This window comes from Halichoerus grypus, chromosome 10, assembly GCF_964656455.1.
Source record: "Halichoerus grypus chromosome 10, mHalGry1.hap1.1, whole genome shotgun sequence".
Lineage (NCBI taxonomy): Eukaryota > Metazoa > Chordata > Mammalia > Carnivora > Phocidae > Halichoerus > Halichoerus grypus.
Genome location: NC_135721.1, coordinates 114,742,065 through 114,759,450, shown reverse-complemented (window position 1 = coordinate 114,759,450; position 17,386 = coordinate 114,742,065). Strand labels below are relative to the sequence as shown.

The 17,386-nt window shown below is 43.4% G+C and overlaps 1 protein-coding gene across 12 annotated transcripts in view; it reads right to left on the bottom strand.

The window, feature by feature from the left end:
* RALY (RALY heterogeneous nuclear ribonucleoprotein) overlaps nucleotides 1–17,386 on the bottom strand; it is a 78,329-nt gene that overhangs the window by 27,558 nt on the left and 33,385 nt on the right. For 9 of the 12 annotated variants that reach the window (XM_078057093.1, XM_078057099.1, XM_078057098.1 and 6 more), the window contains exon 2: nucleotides 17,074–17,156. The exons of 1 other annotated variant lie outside the window; for it this stretch is intronic. The gene's annotated coding sequence lies outside the window, so the exon portion shown is untranslated. Of the gene's footprint in view, nucleotides 1–14,735; nucleotides 14,820–15,595; nucleotides 15,675–17,073; nucleotides 17,157–17,386 lie in introns of those variants that run through there. 2 more of the 12 variants (XM_078057097.1, XM_078057096.1) reach the window with 2 other exon arrangements.

Genomic DNA, 17,386 nt, shown 5'->3' with positions numbered 1-17,386 from the left:
AATTTAAAAATGAAAAATAAAAGGACTTTGGATAAATAGGAAACATGTTAATTTCTCAGCATCGACTACTATTTAGTCTGTCGAAGTCACATTAAGCAGCCAATCTGCGTAAGGAGTCAGGAGTAAAAAACAGCAGGGTAGGTAGGAGCCTGGTAAGAGGCCTGTAGACAGAAGAGATGCCAGAACGGCTGTGGGACGAGACTCCTTAACCTCATTTTGGAACATTCCTGGGAAAAATAGGTCCAAAGGGTCATTTGGGACAGCAGGTCCTAGAAGTCTTTGTATGAAATATATCCAGGAGACCAAAAATGTGGTGTATGGGGGCGGGGGGTGGTGGGGTGAAGGGGGATGGGACCTTCACTTTGGGTTGGCCGGCTTCACCTTGTTCTAGGGTAGAAAAATACCTTGGCAGGGACCTAGGCACAGAAAGAGCAGTATACGGGTGTAGGGCTCTCAACTCGTCCTCTAGCCCTGCCTGGGACAACACCCTCATGATCCACATTGCTATGGCCATCTGCTCCCTCCAGCTTCTGGCAGACTAAGGCCAAAACCAACAGCAAAGCATTCTTGAAACTAGGCCTTGGCTAGGGACAGAGAAGTAAATAATACAAGTCCCTGCTCTTAAGGAAAGCACTGGACCAAGATGTTTTGAGCCTAACCAGGGGCTCTCTTGTATAGCAAAGTCTCTGGTTCATGGGTTATATTCAAGAATTGTATGAACTGAATCAAAGGAGCCTATTTTCTATGATTTAAGAGTACCTGTTTAGTGTCAGGAGCCCTGGATTCCAGTCCTCGTTCTGGCATGAATAATTCAGTGAACCCTTAACTTCTGTGGACCTCAGTTTACCCGTTTGTACAGAAGGCTCTGTCTACCCCCATAAGGTGGTATGTGTAGCCAATTAGATAATGGTTGAGACACACTCTGTAAATGGCATGACAAGGAATGGCAGGAACTGAAGGAGCACTGGGACATGTGGTCTCAAAAATTCAGAGCCCAATCTGGGAAAGACCTGAAATAAGCTCCCTTTCTTTCTCCCCAACCAACTTAGGTCTGCCTTTCTCACACTGGAGATGTTCTTTGCCTTTCCAGTGATGGAAGAGGGAAATGTGCCACACAAGTAGGGGATAGAAAGTTTACCACCTTTCTACTTTCAAAAGTTCATTCGGATCTACTGTACTTGGATTTATAATCCTAGCTTTTGTTAAACAAAAGCTGTGAAACCACGAACAGGCCTCAATACCTATTTTAGTTTCCTCATCTGCAAATCAGGAGGAAGTTTCCTAAGTGATGACTATAGTTAAGATAATTAACGGTGGAAAAGTATTTTGTAACCCACAAAATGCCACACAAATGCCAGTTATTACAAAGCTGTCTTCCCGTCAGCTCATGAGCCACACAGAACAGTGGTTATCACCAGGTGAGAGGTGAGATAATCAAAGCCCAAAGAAAATATGACAGTAACATTCAGCTCTACTCCAACTTCCTCCAGCAGAGGAATAAATTCCTTTGATTTATTATAATATTATATTATAATATATTATAATAAATTCCTTTGATTTATTATAGGAGTTGTTCATTAGTTTGTTTGCCTCATTAAACCAACATATCTCTGAGGCAGGGAACTACATACATCTTATGCATTTTCGTACCTCCATGCTCAGCGTGGCACACCTAAAAGATGTTAAGTAAATGTTACCTGAATGATGACCAACACTGGTAGCAGAAACACATCCAGAACCCAGGATGCCTAGTCTAGGGTTCTTATAACCAAAGAGAAAGTGGCCTAAACCTCATAGATTTGACTCAACTTCTCCCCTCTTCCTCAATTCCCCCACTCTAGCAAGACTCAACTTTCCATTCCTGGAGAGTCTTTGGGCCTTTGTGTGTGCTGGTCTCCCGGCCTTAAACACTCCTCATTGGCTTCTTTGCTGAGCTAATTCCTATTCACCCCTCAGATTTGGAGGCCTTTCTAATCTAATACTGGGTCAGGTATTTCCCCTCTCCTCCCATGACTGTTTTGTTTATCACAGAATCCTGCACACAGATGTGTCAAAAATATCTCCTAAAAGTAAATACTTGAATGAATGAAATACTGGATCTGGAAATCCACAGGAGTTGCAGGGAAAGACTCCTGGCCTGGAAGTCGGGAAGCCTAAATGACTCTTAATTCTAGCTCTACCACTACTGTGCTTGGTGATCTTGGGTAAGCCCCAGTCCTTCTTTGGATGATCCATCAATGAGCTATTATTACCTATTAATCATCTCAAAAGGTCCTTTCAGGACCGACAGCATATCCAGTCTTAGACACACGCTAAGTCTAGGGGTGTGGAACTTCAGAGGCCAACTGTGTGCTCCATAACATGGGAAGCCCAACATACCCACTCCACAAGCAGACTAGGCTGTCAGCAGCCTCCCAGCCCGTTGGTTTACTTAATTCCTCCTGATGAAGTGCCAAGAATAAATCGTAGGTGAGCAGCAGAGCATTTTAATGAGTCCAGAGCCTAATGAATCTTTTCCTTCCTGTGTCAATTAGAATTTCAAAGCTAGGATCCCCAAGGACCAATTTATTGGGAACAGAGAGAAGCGTTTTTGTTCATCAGCTGCCACCTGAGCTACCTGCCCTGGTCCTCTATGTCTGCTATGTAACAATTCTGCTTACTCAGATATACCACCTGGGGAGACAGAGACTAGCCTGAGAGGCTCCTTCTTGCCCAACATTTCTGGGGCCAGAACTTGACGAAGGAAAGGAGGAATCCAGGGCATTTCTGGGGGGCATGAGGGGTGGGGAGGTGGTCAGAGAATCAGAGTAGCCCTGACTTTAATGCCACCTCCTAAAGATACTGGTCTTCACAGAGCTAATCACAACAGATCAACCTGCTGTTTGCTCAGTATCAGGTATTGCGTGGCACCTATTTACCTAAGTATTCTGAATCCTCACAACAACCCCAAAACTGTATCAATAGCACTATCTTACAGACAGGGAAACTGAGGCTCTGAGAGGTAAACTAAGAATTAGACTAAAAAACACAATTAGTAATTGGCAGACAGGGATTTTAACTCACATCTATGTGATTTCAGAGACTGGGCTCTATCAAACCACAGCAGCCTTTTCCAGGGGGCTAACACAAGGTCAGGGGCTGATGTCATGAATGACAGAAATGGTCTGTGGGCAGCCACAGCCATGCTGGGACACTTGCCACCAACACACTGTCTTTTGCCCAGGCACAAGCAAGGGTGGCTAGGCACTGCTGGTCCTCTCATTCAATGGAGCTGGCAATCCCCTTATTCTCAGAACATAATCCAAGCAGAGTCACCATCAACATTATACCAAGGCTCTTACCCTAGAAATCTTTTGACTTATCTGATTTGAGAGGAGTTGCAATCCCTGATCTAATGGCTCCCAGGCACCCAGTTCTCTGCCTCCCCATCTGGTCCTCTCCAAGTCATAAGTCATATAGGGCCAGCCCAATTACTACTGCTCAGTCATCAACACATTTTCCAAGGTGAGCAGGTAAGCACGTCAGGTTTCCAAATGGTTACAGGAGGAAATATTAAGGCTCTGGTGGGAAAAACATTTAAGAGTGAGGTCAAGAATCTTATCTAAGGGACACCTGGGTGGCTCAGATGGTTAGGCGTCTGCCTTTGGCTCAGGTCGTGATCCTGGGGTCCTGGGATCAAGCCCCACATCAGGCTCCTGGCTCAGCGGGGAGCCTGCTTCTCCCTCTCCCTCTGCCTCTCCCCCTGCTCATGCTCTCTATCTCTGTGTCTCAAATGAATAAATAAAATCTTTAAAAAAAAAAAAAAAGAGTCTTATCTAAGTTTACACAGCTAGAAAACAGCAACACTAGAACATAGGTACACACTGAATCCTAACCTGACATCTATCTACACACACAAAAAGAACACAAGTAGAAAAAATGAAATTAATGTTTTCTACAATTTTTTAACTTTGAGAGAATTGTAGACTCATGTGCCATAATTATTTTTTTGAAAGGACTTAGCACAGTGCTTGGCACACAGAAAACCCCTAAGTGTTAGCTATTAGATAATTAGAAAAAAGGGAGAGCATCCAGGATGAACCATAGAGGAAGAGTAAGTTTCTCTTTATAGAATCCTTGAGGTGTACACATATAATACCATAAATAATCTTTCCAATGACTCCATTAAGCAGGTATTAACATCCCCCATTTTATAGATAAGAAAATTGCTCTCAAGGGTCAAGTAACTTATCCAAGATTACTTTGTCCCAGTATGTGCCAAAGCTGGGATTCAAATCCAGATATAGTCAACTCCAAACCCTATACCCTTTCCACATTGCTTCTCTGGAGATAAGACTGGGGCTGGACTTCAAAGACAAGCCTGGATATAGACTGGAGGATAAGAGCAGGCTGCTTATTCAAGTGTGGGGATATCATGAACATGGGTGCAGAATTTAGCAACATGCTGTCTTTGCAAAGCATGATAGTTCAAAGACACTGGCCAGAACAGTAAATTCACATGACAAAGACCAAATAAAAAAGCTAAGGTAAGAGCACACAGCAGAGAGCCATTAAATGCTAGCTGCTCTTCCCAACTACATGGGTCACAACTTGATTCCCTTTTGATGGACACTAAGAAAGGGAGGCAGCATGCAGAAAATAAAAAGCCAGAGACTGGGTGGCAAAGGAAATCAAGCTCTGCCACTAACTAGATAGGTGGCCTTAGGCAAATCACCTGCCTTCTCTGGGTTTCTAATATCAGGGGGTTGAAATAAAAGAGTGTCCAAGGACCTCTCTAGCTTTGACCTTCCAGGAAGCAAGCCATTACCAGGTCATGTGTGCAAAGGTGGGTCTGGGAAATGCTAATTATGTGATAAAGAAAAGTAGCCTGAAATGAAACACCACAATGGTGTGACAGGAGCCCCGGGCACAAGAGGAGAGAAATAGAGGTGAGTGAGGGAGGGGAGAAGGGATTAAATGAGATTCAAGTTAATCTTGGGTCAAAGCCAGAAGATAGCAGGGAGGCAAAGGAAGGGAAGCTGAACCAGGATGGTAGCAATCCTGGCCTTGCTGATAACTTGCTGTATGGCCCTGGCTATTGATTACTCAGCCTCATTTTCTCACGGGCCAAATGCACCACAGGGCCCTCTATGTTCTAGCCTCAGCTGCTCCCTCTCCAACCTGATCTCCTGCTTCTTTCCCCCTCAGGGTGCTGCTCCAGCCATACTGTCTGCCTTCTAGTTTTTTTACAAACATGCTCTTACCTTGGGGACTTTTCACTTGCTCTTCTATCAGCTGAAAATGATCTTCCTCAGAAAGGGGTTCCCGGCCATTTTTTAACCCTTTACTCCTGCTTATCTTTCTTCATAACACATACAAAATGATAGAATAACTAATGATTTACTCAGTTTCTGTCTCCCCCACTACAACAAGTTCCATGAAGGCAGTCTGTTTTGTTCACTACCATATCCCAGCTCCATGAGTAGTATCAGGCATTTGCTGAATAGAGAACTGAATGGATGAATGGATGAACTCGCCTCGAAAGTTCATTCCAATTCTAGCATGCAATGATTAACATATGGGCCTGTGAACTGGAGAACATCTCAGAAGTTCAAGCCCAAGTAAGCTTAGGTCTAACCTGTCCTTCTGGTTCCATTTTTAACATTCACTTTGCCTCAGTGGATCTTCACAAATTATCTCCAAATGTAATACACACACCCTAACACACATACACACATACACAAATAGACAAATACATACCACTTAATTCAAAGATAATTATCATATGCTATGTATGAAACAACACACACACACAGTATTTCCTTAACCTGGAATATCAGACCTTACACAATTTAGCCAACTTACTGTTAACCTTAACCCTAACCACACTCCATTCCTGATATCCTCTACTCTGGCTGGACTGTTTATATATAAACAGTCTGGACTGTTTATACCCTTCTCTGAGACATACACATAAGCTTCTGTGTCTTTGTCCTCACTGGTCTCACTGCTTAGAAGCTACAGACTCCCCTTCACAATTACCAAATACTTCTTTCACAACTGTCAAATACCTCATCTTTGAAGTCCAACTCTAATATCACCTTCTGTGAAGCCTCCCTTAGTGTCCCCCTCCTCCATCTTCCCAAAGCACTCCACAGTAAGATCTCCACAAGTATATGCTTCCATTATAGTGATCGTCACTGTAGTCTACTTATTTTACCTGCCTGTCATCTTTAATCAACTATGGGCTCCAAAGGCCTTGACCATGCGTTTGCCTTCTCCATATCCCTAAAGACCTATATCCCTGTGCCTGCCACAAATACTTATCAAATTGGGTGTTAACATGGCACCACAACTAAGAACACTTCCTAACCTTCTTTGGTAGACTCCATCAGGCAGTTCTTCCTTCATACTGTCCAAATTGGCTTCCCTAATATTTCTACCCACAAAGGAGTATGAACTCCTTTGGAACAAAGAGCCTGAGGAAGAAGGGGATAGAGAAGCAGCTGGAAAGAGTCTTTGCAGAGCCCTGAATGACAGCCTAAGGAGATTGGATTTATTCTACTAGAGGTTTTAGGAGCAGGAAGTAATAGGAATAAGAAATGTATTTTAAAACCTATGGAGAGAGAAAGGAGGTTACACTTCAGGAGCAAAGACTGGAGGTGGGGAGAGGAGTTAATTGACAATTAAAATAGTCCCAGTGAGAGAGGATTAAAATTTGGCCTTGGGTGGTAGCAATGAATGTTCAGAGACAAAACCACATAATGAAAGCAGTTACTTACTTCACCCTAATAGAACTCTGTGCTCAAAACTAACTTCTTCCAGATGGAACTATGTAACCTCTTTGCATCCAAGATGGCCCTGAGGGAAACCAGAAGCAAGGAAAAAGCCTCCTTGGCCAGAGGAAGAAGCAAATCTAGGAACAGCAAAGGCCAAGCTCCAAGCCAGTGAGTAGAATTGTAGGAGAGAGCTCAAGATCTTGCTGATGACTGCTACCAGAAGCTTCAGCAAGGAAGTAAAGTCCTCTGTGCCCTGAGCAGAAAGGTGCCTTCCTGGGTTGGGACAGCTCTAGCTAGCTTTAATACATACAAGAGGCTCTGATAATTTTCAGTGGTGGTAGGTTAAGGAAAATTATCCAAAACTTAGAAATAAGGCAAAAAGATGACTGGGTGACCTTTTAAAGTCATGTTAGAACATTTTTTAATATACATCTCAGAGTCATCTGATGCTCATCTGATATTTCTGGAGAATGGAATTTTGTTTGACTTACCATTAGAGCCCAAATGTTTTGAAAACTAAAACTGCAAAGTTAGAGGTTAATGTGTAGAAAACGAAGACGGTGCACTTGTAAGCAGAGGAGACAAGGTCAAGGTTTACATTTTCATTAGGACATTAATCAATTTTGAATCTAATTTAGCAATCTAATCTCAGCAATCCTTTTTTCCACTAACAACATGAAATCCAGTTTCTCAGCTATTCTCTTTCTGGTTTCCATACTCATGAATCAAACAAAACTTGACACATGCTCACCGTATGTATGAGAATTATGCCCTGACAAAGTACAAACTCCCATAGGTCTGCCTATCTCAAAAGAACCAGATGCAAGGAGGCACAAGAAGCCTGACATCCAGGCACAGGATGTTAGTCAAGTGCAACAGGTGGTCACTTAGGAAAGGACATAAAGCTCAGTGTAGTAGAAAGGGCACCAGGCTGAAAGTCAGGAGACCTGCCACTGTCTGACCCTGGGCATATTACTTACTGCCCCTTACTGGTCCTCAATTTCACAGTTATAAAGGGTTTCTCTGTAAACTTGATGTCTGTTAGTTAAGGTCTCTTCTCACTCTGACATCTTAAAATTCCATCATTTTATGGCAAATGATCCTGGAGAAAATGCAGAGCCAAAAATATATCCTCTTACCCTATTCCTAAAAAATATATCATTAGAAGGGGGTCTCATTAAGAAGCCCCAGCAGTTGAGTAGCAACGGGTGAGGAAGGGGACAAATAGCAAAAGGCTCAGAAAAGGGCAGAGACTAAGGGTCTGCCCCTTTTACAACTGAAGACTGGGTGGGACCCAAGACCAGGGACAGAACCCTTTCAGGAAGGGCTCAGACTCACTGGCCTTATCAAGACTAAGGATTTGGATTCTAGCTACTGGCTCTGTCACATAAAGGCAGGTGCCTTCAGTTTCCTCATATTAAGATCTCTGCAAGTCAAGTGCTTTGTAACTGAAAAGCGAGTACAGGTCGGACGACCTATTAGAACAATCTTCTTCCTAAATCTCTCATGTGTACGTCTCTTCTGCCAGGTCCCCTGAAGGAGGCCTATCAAACTTGAGATATATAGACCCTCTCTCTTCCTTCCCTGCATTTCAGAGTTGTTGTCTCACTGCTTAGAAGCTGCAGACTCCCCTTCACAATTACCAAATACTTCTTTCACAACTGTCAAATACCTCATCTTTGAAGTCCAACTCCAATATCACCTTCTGTGAAGCCTCAATGCTTGAAATATTCCCCTCATTCAATTCCGAAAATGACAAGTACACTCTTCACGAGGGATTCAGAGTACACTCTTTATGAGGGATTTAGTGTTCCATGTTGGAGATGGAAATCTGGCCTCTTGCTTAGTGCTTGGATCTCTGGGCCACACACCTGGGTCCTGGAGAAGCTGGTGTGACGCAGGCAGAGAAGAAACTCATGGGAAAATGGCACTGAAGGCATGGAAGATATTCCCATTATGCTAAAGCCACTAAATGCCTATTCCTGGGCACTCCTGAATACTCTACCTTCGGGGAAGGCTGAGGCCAGAGAGGCAGTATGGTACTCAGGGAAGAACTTACTATAGGATCTATGGGGTTAGGAGGACCTGAGTTTAAACCCAGCTCTTTCACAGACTAAATATGTGACCTCAAGCAAATTCATGTACTTCCTTGAGCCTCAGCTTTTCCCTCTGGAGCTATTAATAACTTAATGAATTATAAAGATTAACGGAGATAATCAATTTAAAGTACCTATCACAATATTTGGCACATAGTAGACACCTCAATAAATGTTACTCCCATCAAGAGGGAAAGGGCAAATAGCAAAAGATGACTGAATGTGATTCACATGACAGGTAGGGAGGACTTGGGGACAAACCCCAGTCAGCAGCAGATCAGAGCTGCGAATTGCTCAGAATGGGAATGGGCTGATTTGGAGAGTCTGATGTGCTATTCTAAGAGCATCTGGATCCTGTACCAGCCAAAGCAAATCAAAGAGAAGTGCTTATGGAGCGCTTGTTTCTAAAACAAGTGCGGGCTGTGTTATTGACACACGCCACAGGGGAATTGAGAAGGCTGTTGGCGAATATGTTAAGAAAGCTGACATGCTTTCAGTTCTAATCTCTGCTACAACATACACATGAGTACAACTGACCTTGGCTCTAGAGAAGAAAACTCTGGACAGAGACACAAGAGACCTAGGTTCTGGTCTGAGCTGAACCCTGAGCAGGTGACTTTATCTCTCTGTCCTCAGCTTTTTCTTTCCTCCTCCAAATAAAGGTAATTCTCTTATGCCTCCTACTCTATTGTCACTCTGTCATCATTTTCAGATGATGATACTACGGCTCTGTAAGATTAAGCTGGTACTGGTAGGAATTTGAATTCAAAGTCTGCTGTCAAAGCCTGTAGTCTTTCTACTCTCCTGCATTACCTCCCAATGTTAAATGAGGGGTTAGACCAGGTGGACCAAGGCATTCCTCAACTTGAAAATTTCTGATTCTTAGTGGCCTGAAACAGTGCTTTGAAAGAGCATTCTAAATACTCTAGGGCTAGACAAAGCTTGGCTTGTTAAGGCTTCACATATAAATGAAATCCTCAACACCACAGAGAGCCAGAAGAAAGTGAAAAATGAAATTTTAGAGAGGCCTAAAGAAGCCCTTGGAGAATACATCACCTAATTCGTTTTATAGATGGGGATATGAAGGCTACAGAAACAGAAATAGCTTGACTGGGAACACCACGATAGAGTTAGGTAATGGAGCACAAACTGCGTCCTATGCCTCATGGTCTCTCTCATACTAGGTATCTACTCAGTCTCCAACCTTCTGGGCCATTCTGATTCGCTCTGCTATTTCTTTTCCAAATGCTGGGTGACAAGCAGGTCACTGCCCCTGAAGCAGACTCCCAGACACTTCCAACACCTGCTCATTGCAGATAATGGCTTTCTCTCTAACTGTCCTTGCTGTACCCTTGAACAGGACTGAAAGTGAGGATTCTCTGACCCCCTCAACTTTTTGTTTCATCTTGACTTTGATGCCTTTGAACCACAGACCCATGTGCCTTTAGAGGCACGGAACTAGAAGGGACATCAGCAATTATAGGTCAACTTTCTACCTCATTCCTTCTTTTTAGAGCAGAAGAAACTGAGGCCCTGAGAGATTAAATGCTTTCCCAAGATGGAGTTAGTAAAACAGGGTTAAGAGCCTGGGTCAGGATATTCACCTTCCATTATAATCTGACACTGAACACATGGTTTCAGAATTTATTTCAATCACTAGTGACTGAACACACCAATCCAGCCCAGGCATGTTTTTCATCATCTCCTATTAGCATCCCAATAACCATACAGGCATTTTTGTTCCCCATTTTGCAGATGAGGAAACTACAGCTCCGAGGTACACAAGAAAGGTGTATACTGTAGGTAACTTTTGTCTCCTGCCCTATGCACTTAGTGCAGTAACTCTTGACATATCCTAATTGGGAAGATGGGGGAAGGGGAGGCACTGAGAGAAGGGGGGCAGTGAAGATTCAGACAATACAAAATGACAATTCAAAAGAAGCAATTTCTGCTTTGGTGTTAACATGGGTCTTTTGTAGGATAGTTTTGTTATTTTTCTGTATCTGCCCCATTAAATCGTAAATCCCCTCAATTCATGCCCTACTCATCTCAGGGTTCTAACACCAAGTTGCTTATAGACCTTGGTTTCCTGATCTCTTGTTTCCCAGTTTCACAGCTTGGATTTTTGATCTCTTGGCCTTATTCTTAGGCTCGGGACCCTGCCTCTCTGCCACATCCTTAGAACTGCCCTCTAGCTGATCTGACCTATAGGACCTGTCAGTCCCTCTGCTGTCTGGCTGCTGCCCCAGTGGGACAGAAAGATCCTTTTTAGTTTTAATGAAAACTAGAGAAGGAAGGAGGGAGACACAGGCCCAATATAGCCCAGAGCCCTTTACATAGTATTCCTTCCCCCCCAAGTGAGCTGGACCTTATTGCTTTCCTGTGACAGCAACCCTCAAGAAAGCCGGCTGTTTCTGGAACCAGAGTAATAGAATGTGGGGAAAGAACAGGGACAGCTCCTTCTTATATGAGTTGCTCTGGCGGCCTCCCTCAGATTTTCTCCACATAATTCTCTAGGAGCCATCTGATTATTACACTGGCAGACAAGGAACCTCCTGTGCCTTACTAAGCTACAAAGTCCACTTTGGTCAGACATTCATCCCACACTCTGAAGGATAATAATGCACTGCTACTGCCCCTGGACCTTCTCAGACTCTGTCCCTGGTCCCTATTGCCAGAATTACTAACATGAATAGTCCCTTACATTTGTACAGTATTTAACAGTTTTATACAGCACTTAGTTGACATGTGCCTGACACAGTTCGATGGCAGAAGTTGTTATTCTTTGTTTATAGATGAGGGAACTAAAGACCACAAATAAGTAACCAACAAGCCCAGGCACTGCTCAGAGCTCTTCCACCTCAATGTTACCTAAGGGATCTGCATTTAAGCCTTATTTCTTTAGTAGAATTAAATTTCTGCTTAGAATCTCAGTCATTAACTGGCAACAGAGGTATTCTGCAAGGTCTCGAAAGCCATCCTGAAGCCTCTGAAGTCTGTGAGGCGCGCAGCTATCTCCGCCAACTCTGTGTATCGGCAAAATCTCCTCAGAAGCCGCGGGAGCTCTGGCTTTCTGTGTGTCACCTGCCCTCCTCCTACATGAGGTTCAGGCCTGACCCAAACCCTGACTTGGGATGGGCAGGACTGAGGCTGCCCAGCACTAGGGGTCTCGCCCTAGCCCCCTCCCTCCCAGTGGGTAACACATACAATGTAGACAACTTGTCCACCCTACTGTTTCTGAGACAGGCCCTCTCAGAAGCTCTACATACTGAAGACCACTTGTTTGGGCTGCAAAGCACCTTAAAAAACAAAACAAAACAAAAAACCCTAAGTCTTAAGAAATTAGAAAAAGAAGAGCAAACCAGCCCCTAAGAAAGTTGAAGTTAGGAAATAATAAAGATTACAGAAAGAAATCAGTGGAACAGAAAAACAACAGAACCAAAAGTTGGTTCTTTGAAAAGATCAACAAAATTGGCAAACATTAAGTAAGACTGACCAAGAAAAAAAGAGAGAAAATACAAATTGCCAAAACCAGGAATTAAAAAGGGGATACCACTACTGATCTTACAGAAGTTAAAGGGATTATAAGGGAATACTATGAGCAACTTTTATTTTATTTTTATATTTATATGTATGTATGTACGTACGTATGTATTTAAGATTGTATTTATTCAGTTGAAAGAGAGACAGAACACAAGCAGGGGGTTAGGAAGAGGGAAAGGGAGAAGCAGACTCCCTGCTGAGCCAGGAGCCAGATGCAGGGCTCAATCCCAGGATCTGGAGATCATGACCTGAGCCAAAGGCCGACACTTAACCATCTGAGCCACCAAGGCACCCCCATGAACGACTTTAAACCTAGAAACTAGTCAATTTAGATGAAATGAAAACATTTCAAGAAAGGCCCAAATTATCAAACATGACTCAGAAAGAAACAGAAAATCTGAGCAGACCTACAACAAGCAAAAAAAAAAAAAAACCCAAGAAACAAAAATTAAATTAATAATTAAAAATCTTCCAAAAGAGAAAAGCCCAGGCCCACACTGGCCTCCCTGATAAATTGTATCACACAATCAAAAAGGAAGTAATACCTACCCTTCACAAACTCTTCCAGAAAACAGAGGAGGGGGAAACACTCTCCAATTCAATCTATGAGGCCAGTTATTACTATGATACCAAAATCAAAGACATCACAAAAAAAAACAAACAACAACAAAAAAAACAATATTCCTCATGAACATAGATGCAAAAATATTCACCAAAATAGCAATGCAAATCCCACGCCATTTAAAAAGAATCATACACTCTGACCAAGTGGGATTTACTCTGGAGTACAAGGTTGGTTTGATATCCAAAAATCAATGTAGTGCCATGTTAGTAGAATAAAGAACAAAAAACATACATCTACAAAACCCAACATCCATCCATAGTAAAACCTCTCAGTAAATTAGGAATAGAAGGGAACTTACTTAGCCTGATAAAAGTCATCTACAGAAAACTCTATAGCTAATACCATACTTCATAGTAAAAGACTGAACACCTTCTTCCTAAAATTGGGAACAAGGTAAGAGTGTCTGCTCTCACCAATTCTATTCAACATTGTGCTGGAGGTCTTAACTGGTGCAATCAGGCACAGGGATTTTTTTTTTCTTTTTTAACTGGATGTCAGATTATATCACTCCTCTACTCACAACAATTTAACAGCTTCCTATTTCACTCAGAATAAAGCCCTGCATGATCTGGGTCCCTGTCTACCCTTATGACTTCTCCATACTCTACACTCCCTCTTGCTCACTCCACTTCCAGCCACCTGGCTTCCTTTTGCTCCTCAAACACAGTAAGCATGCAACGGTTTCAGGGTCTCTGAACTTGCTGAACTCTATGCCTGGAATGTTATTCCCCAAGATACACACAGAGCTCACTACTTCAGATCCTGCATATTTCTGCACAGATCTATTTTCTCACAGAGGCCTTTTTTCATTGCGATGTCCCGCTCTGTTCCCTTACCCTGCTGCTTTATTTTTCTTCATACATATTCATTTGTTTATCTGTTTTCCTCCACTAGAATCTAAACTACAAAAGAGAAAGCTATCTTCGCTGCTATATTTCAAAGCTGTGCCTGGCACATGGTTGACAATAATACTCACTGAATGAATGTCTTAAAAAATAAAGTTTTATAGGGGCACCTGGGTGGCTCAGTTGGTTAAGCATCTGCCTTCGGCTCAGGTCATGATCCCAGGGTCCTAGGATCGAGCCACGCATCGGGCTCCCTGCTCTGCAGGAAGCCTGCTTCTCCCTCTCTCACTCCCCCTGCTTGTGCTCCCTCTCTCGCTATGTCTCTGTCAAATAAATAAATAAAATCTTTAAAAAATAAATAAAGTTTTATACAGGAGAATGAATAAAAAGAAGGCAGGGGGAAACCAGTGGCTCAAGAGGCGGAGAAAGACCAGGGTTTCAGGTCTTTATATATAGGAAAGAGCCAATATAGGATAATAGAAAAAACTCGGTTGTCTAGAGCTGGATTCTTCTGGGTTCTAAGCTTAGCTCTTCCAATCACTGCCTGTTTGTCTCTCTCAAAGCCTCAGTAATTTCTAAAATGAGAATATCACCACCTACCTCCCAAGCTGCTATGAAAATGAAATCAACTTATGTAGAGCATTCAGCAGAGCATCTGATAATATAGTAGACATTATAAATAATTTAGCGTTTTCTGATACCCCCGGTCTCAAGAGGAACCTAGAACTACCTTCAAAATTACCAACTCCACTTCACTGAAGCACACAGATGTCTGCCCCTAAACTGAATGGCCTCCACACTCATTTTAACTTCTCTTTCTTATCATTCTTCTTTCATCCTTCCCTTACTGTTAGCTCTCAGTTCTCACCTCTTGCTGCTGTTAATATAGCAGTTCCTCCTCCCTTTTTGATATGCTGCTTTGAATCTTATGGGGGTTTAGAAACCAGATTGCTAAACCTGTTACAACAACATATAAAAATAGGAATAAATTAGTGCTGTGCAAGGGCTTAAGGATGACAATGCTTTGCTTCCTTCTTTTTAGTTGAAATTTGTTTTTAATAGAAACTTGAGTATGTTAGATAAATAAGCAAGATACTTTTTTACATGGAATCATTCATATTTTGAAACGATCAATGATGGAACTTCTTCAGAGGGCAGCTGGTACAAAAACAGTAAGGTCCAAGCTGGGCACCCAGGCCATGGGAAAGCCAGAAGCTACAGAACTTAGGTTAACCAGACAATAAGAGGTGGCAGCAAGAGCCTGGAGATTCAGAGTAGGAGGGAAGGTTGGCTAATGTGGATTCCAAGAGCACCAGGTTGGGGACAGACCCCTCTGTACACCTTCACAAAGAAGGAAGAACAAAATGTCACTGTTAGAGAATGTAAAGAGAGTGGCCTAGATCACTGGCCAAGGGCAAGAGAGAGATGGTAGAAAAACTGGATGACCATGGCCTCTGACAAGATTATGAGGCCATAGTATAAGTGCCTTTTCCACTAGTAGTTGGGAGGGTGAGGGGTGGAGATGGGCAGGGTACTTAAGGCCAAAATAGAACAGCCTTCCTCTTCTGAGAGGACAGTAGGAAACAAGGCAAGATCTATGTGGAATTAGTCAGTGAGTGCAGACACATGCTGGGGATGGGCCCTTGAAAAGTGCTTTAATATCTGTGCTAGCAGTGGCCTGGGAGCCAGGCAGTGAGAGTGCATTTAAACCTGCACTCTGCAACCCACCTGCTGCAAATCACGCTGCCTATGCTGCCTGGCTCTGTTTCTGTGCCTTGGAATCCCTTCCCTTGTGGAAAGATTGAGCTTCAGGTAGAATCTGCACAAGAGGAGGAAAAAAAGGGCATGGAAGAAGATTTACAGCACAAATTTCCAAAGCAAAACCTTCCCTTTTCCCTTTGGGGAGTGGAGTAGCAAATAGGTCAGGGACTAAGGTGCCAGGGATACTTATAACGCTTTCTTCTCACTTTCTCTCATTTCAGTCATGGTGCTTTACAATTCACAGAGCTTTCCAACATGCATTTCTCATTTGATTCTCTACAACATCCTGCAGGCTGGTATACATACAATAGACATGTGGGGGTGTGGGGAAGCATTCCAATTTTATAAATAGGGGAGGGGAGGTTGTCCAAGGACAAATGTTGAGAAAGAAGATAAAAATCCAGGTTTCCCAACCCCAGTCCAGCTGTCTAGGTCCCTATCTCTGCTGGCCCAAGTGTTTACAGTATCTCAAGTGTTACAGGTGTTTTCTTCTCCTTCTAGTTATATTGAGCCTGGGCCTCTAACTGCTAGAAAACTCAATCAGCCTCTTGGCTCCCTCACTAGAAATGCCACTGCCTCAGAAAGGACCCCCAACTCCTGCCTGCCCTGCTGGGCCCCTCAAATAACTAGACCTCCTTCCTGAATCCCTAAGGAGGTCTGTCTTCTTGAACCTTCTAAGAAAAATCAGGATTCCAGGGAGATTAGCAGTCCAAGGAAAGCCTGCCAAGTCAGGGAGAGCAATGGTATTTACAATAGACTGACCAGATCTAACATCAGCTTTAAAGATTCTCAGATGCGAACCTCAGGCAAATTATTGGAGCTTCCGGAGCCTCAATTCCCTCATCCATAAAATGGGGTTTTGTCTAGATTAAATGAGACCCATAACACAATTGGTTCTTAATGTGTTGATCTCCCTTCCCATCTTACTATCTGTGGTTTTCCCTCTAAGTTTCCCCTGACTTCCCTTTCACACGGCCCCAGCTCTTTCACCCCATCCTCACCACCATTCATAACCACATTTTCCAGGACTGATAAAACTGGTTTCTGAAGTTGACCTAGGGGCTTGGTAGGTCACAGTCAAGACTGCAATCAGGAAAGTTTCTAAGGGCTATGAGGTCATGTTAAGAGAGCTTATAGGAGAATGGGCTTAGCTACCAGGTCCAAGATAACTTCCAAGACAAAGCAGCTGGCAGAAGCCAGAAGGAATTGAGCCTGCTTTGCCTTATTCACCGCAAATGATCCCAAACCATCTTACAGCAGTTCCAAGAAAGCCAAGTTCAATTCTCCCCCCAGTACAGGAGCCTGCCTATGCTAGTCTCTCAGACATGGAGTAGGAGAGTAACAGCCTAGAAGTTACCTGTACTAAAGATAAAAATAAGCCCCAAACTAATTACCCTGTATCTTGGCCCAAGCTTGCCCAGAGTTTGCCCAAGACCCTCACTCACCAGTACCAAGGCTGAGCTCAGCCCACAATTTTCTCTTTTGGGTCACAGGGTCAGTACCAGCTGCCTCTGGGAACAAGGCTCACCTAAAACAGAGAGAGAAGTCAGTTAGGGTCCTGACAGGCATGAACTTAGGTCAGCACAGGCATTCCAAGTTCCTGCTCTCACATGTCTCGCATCTTTGCAAAAGATAGGTTGACTGGGTGCCTGGGTCGTTAAGCGTCTGCCTTCAGCTCAGGTCATGATCCCAGGGTCCTGGGATCGAGCCCCGCATCGGGCTCCCTGCTCCGCAGGAAGCCTGCTTCTCCCTCTCCCA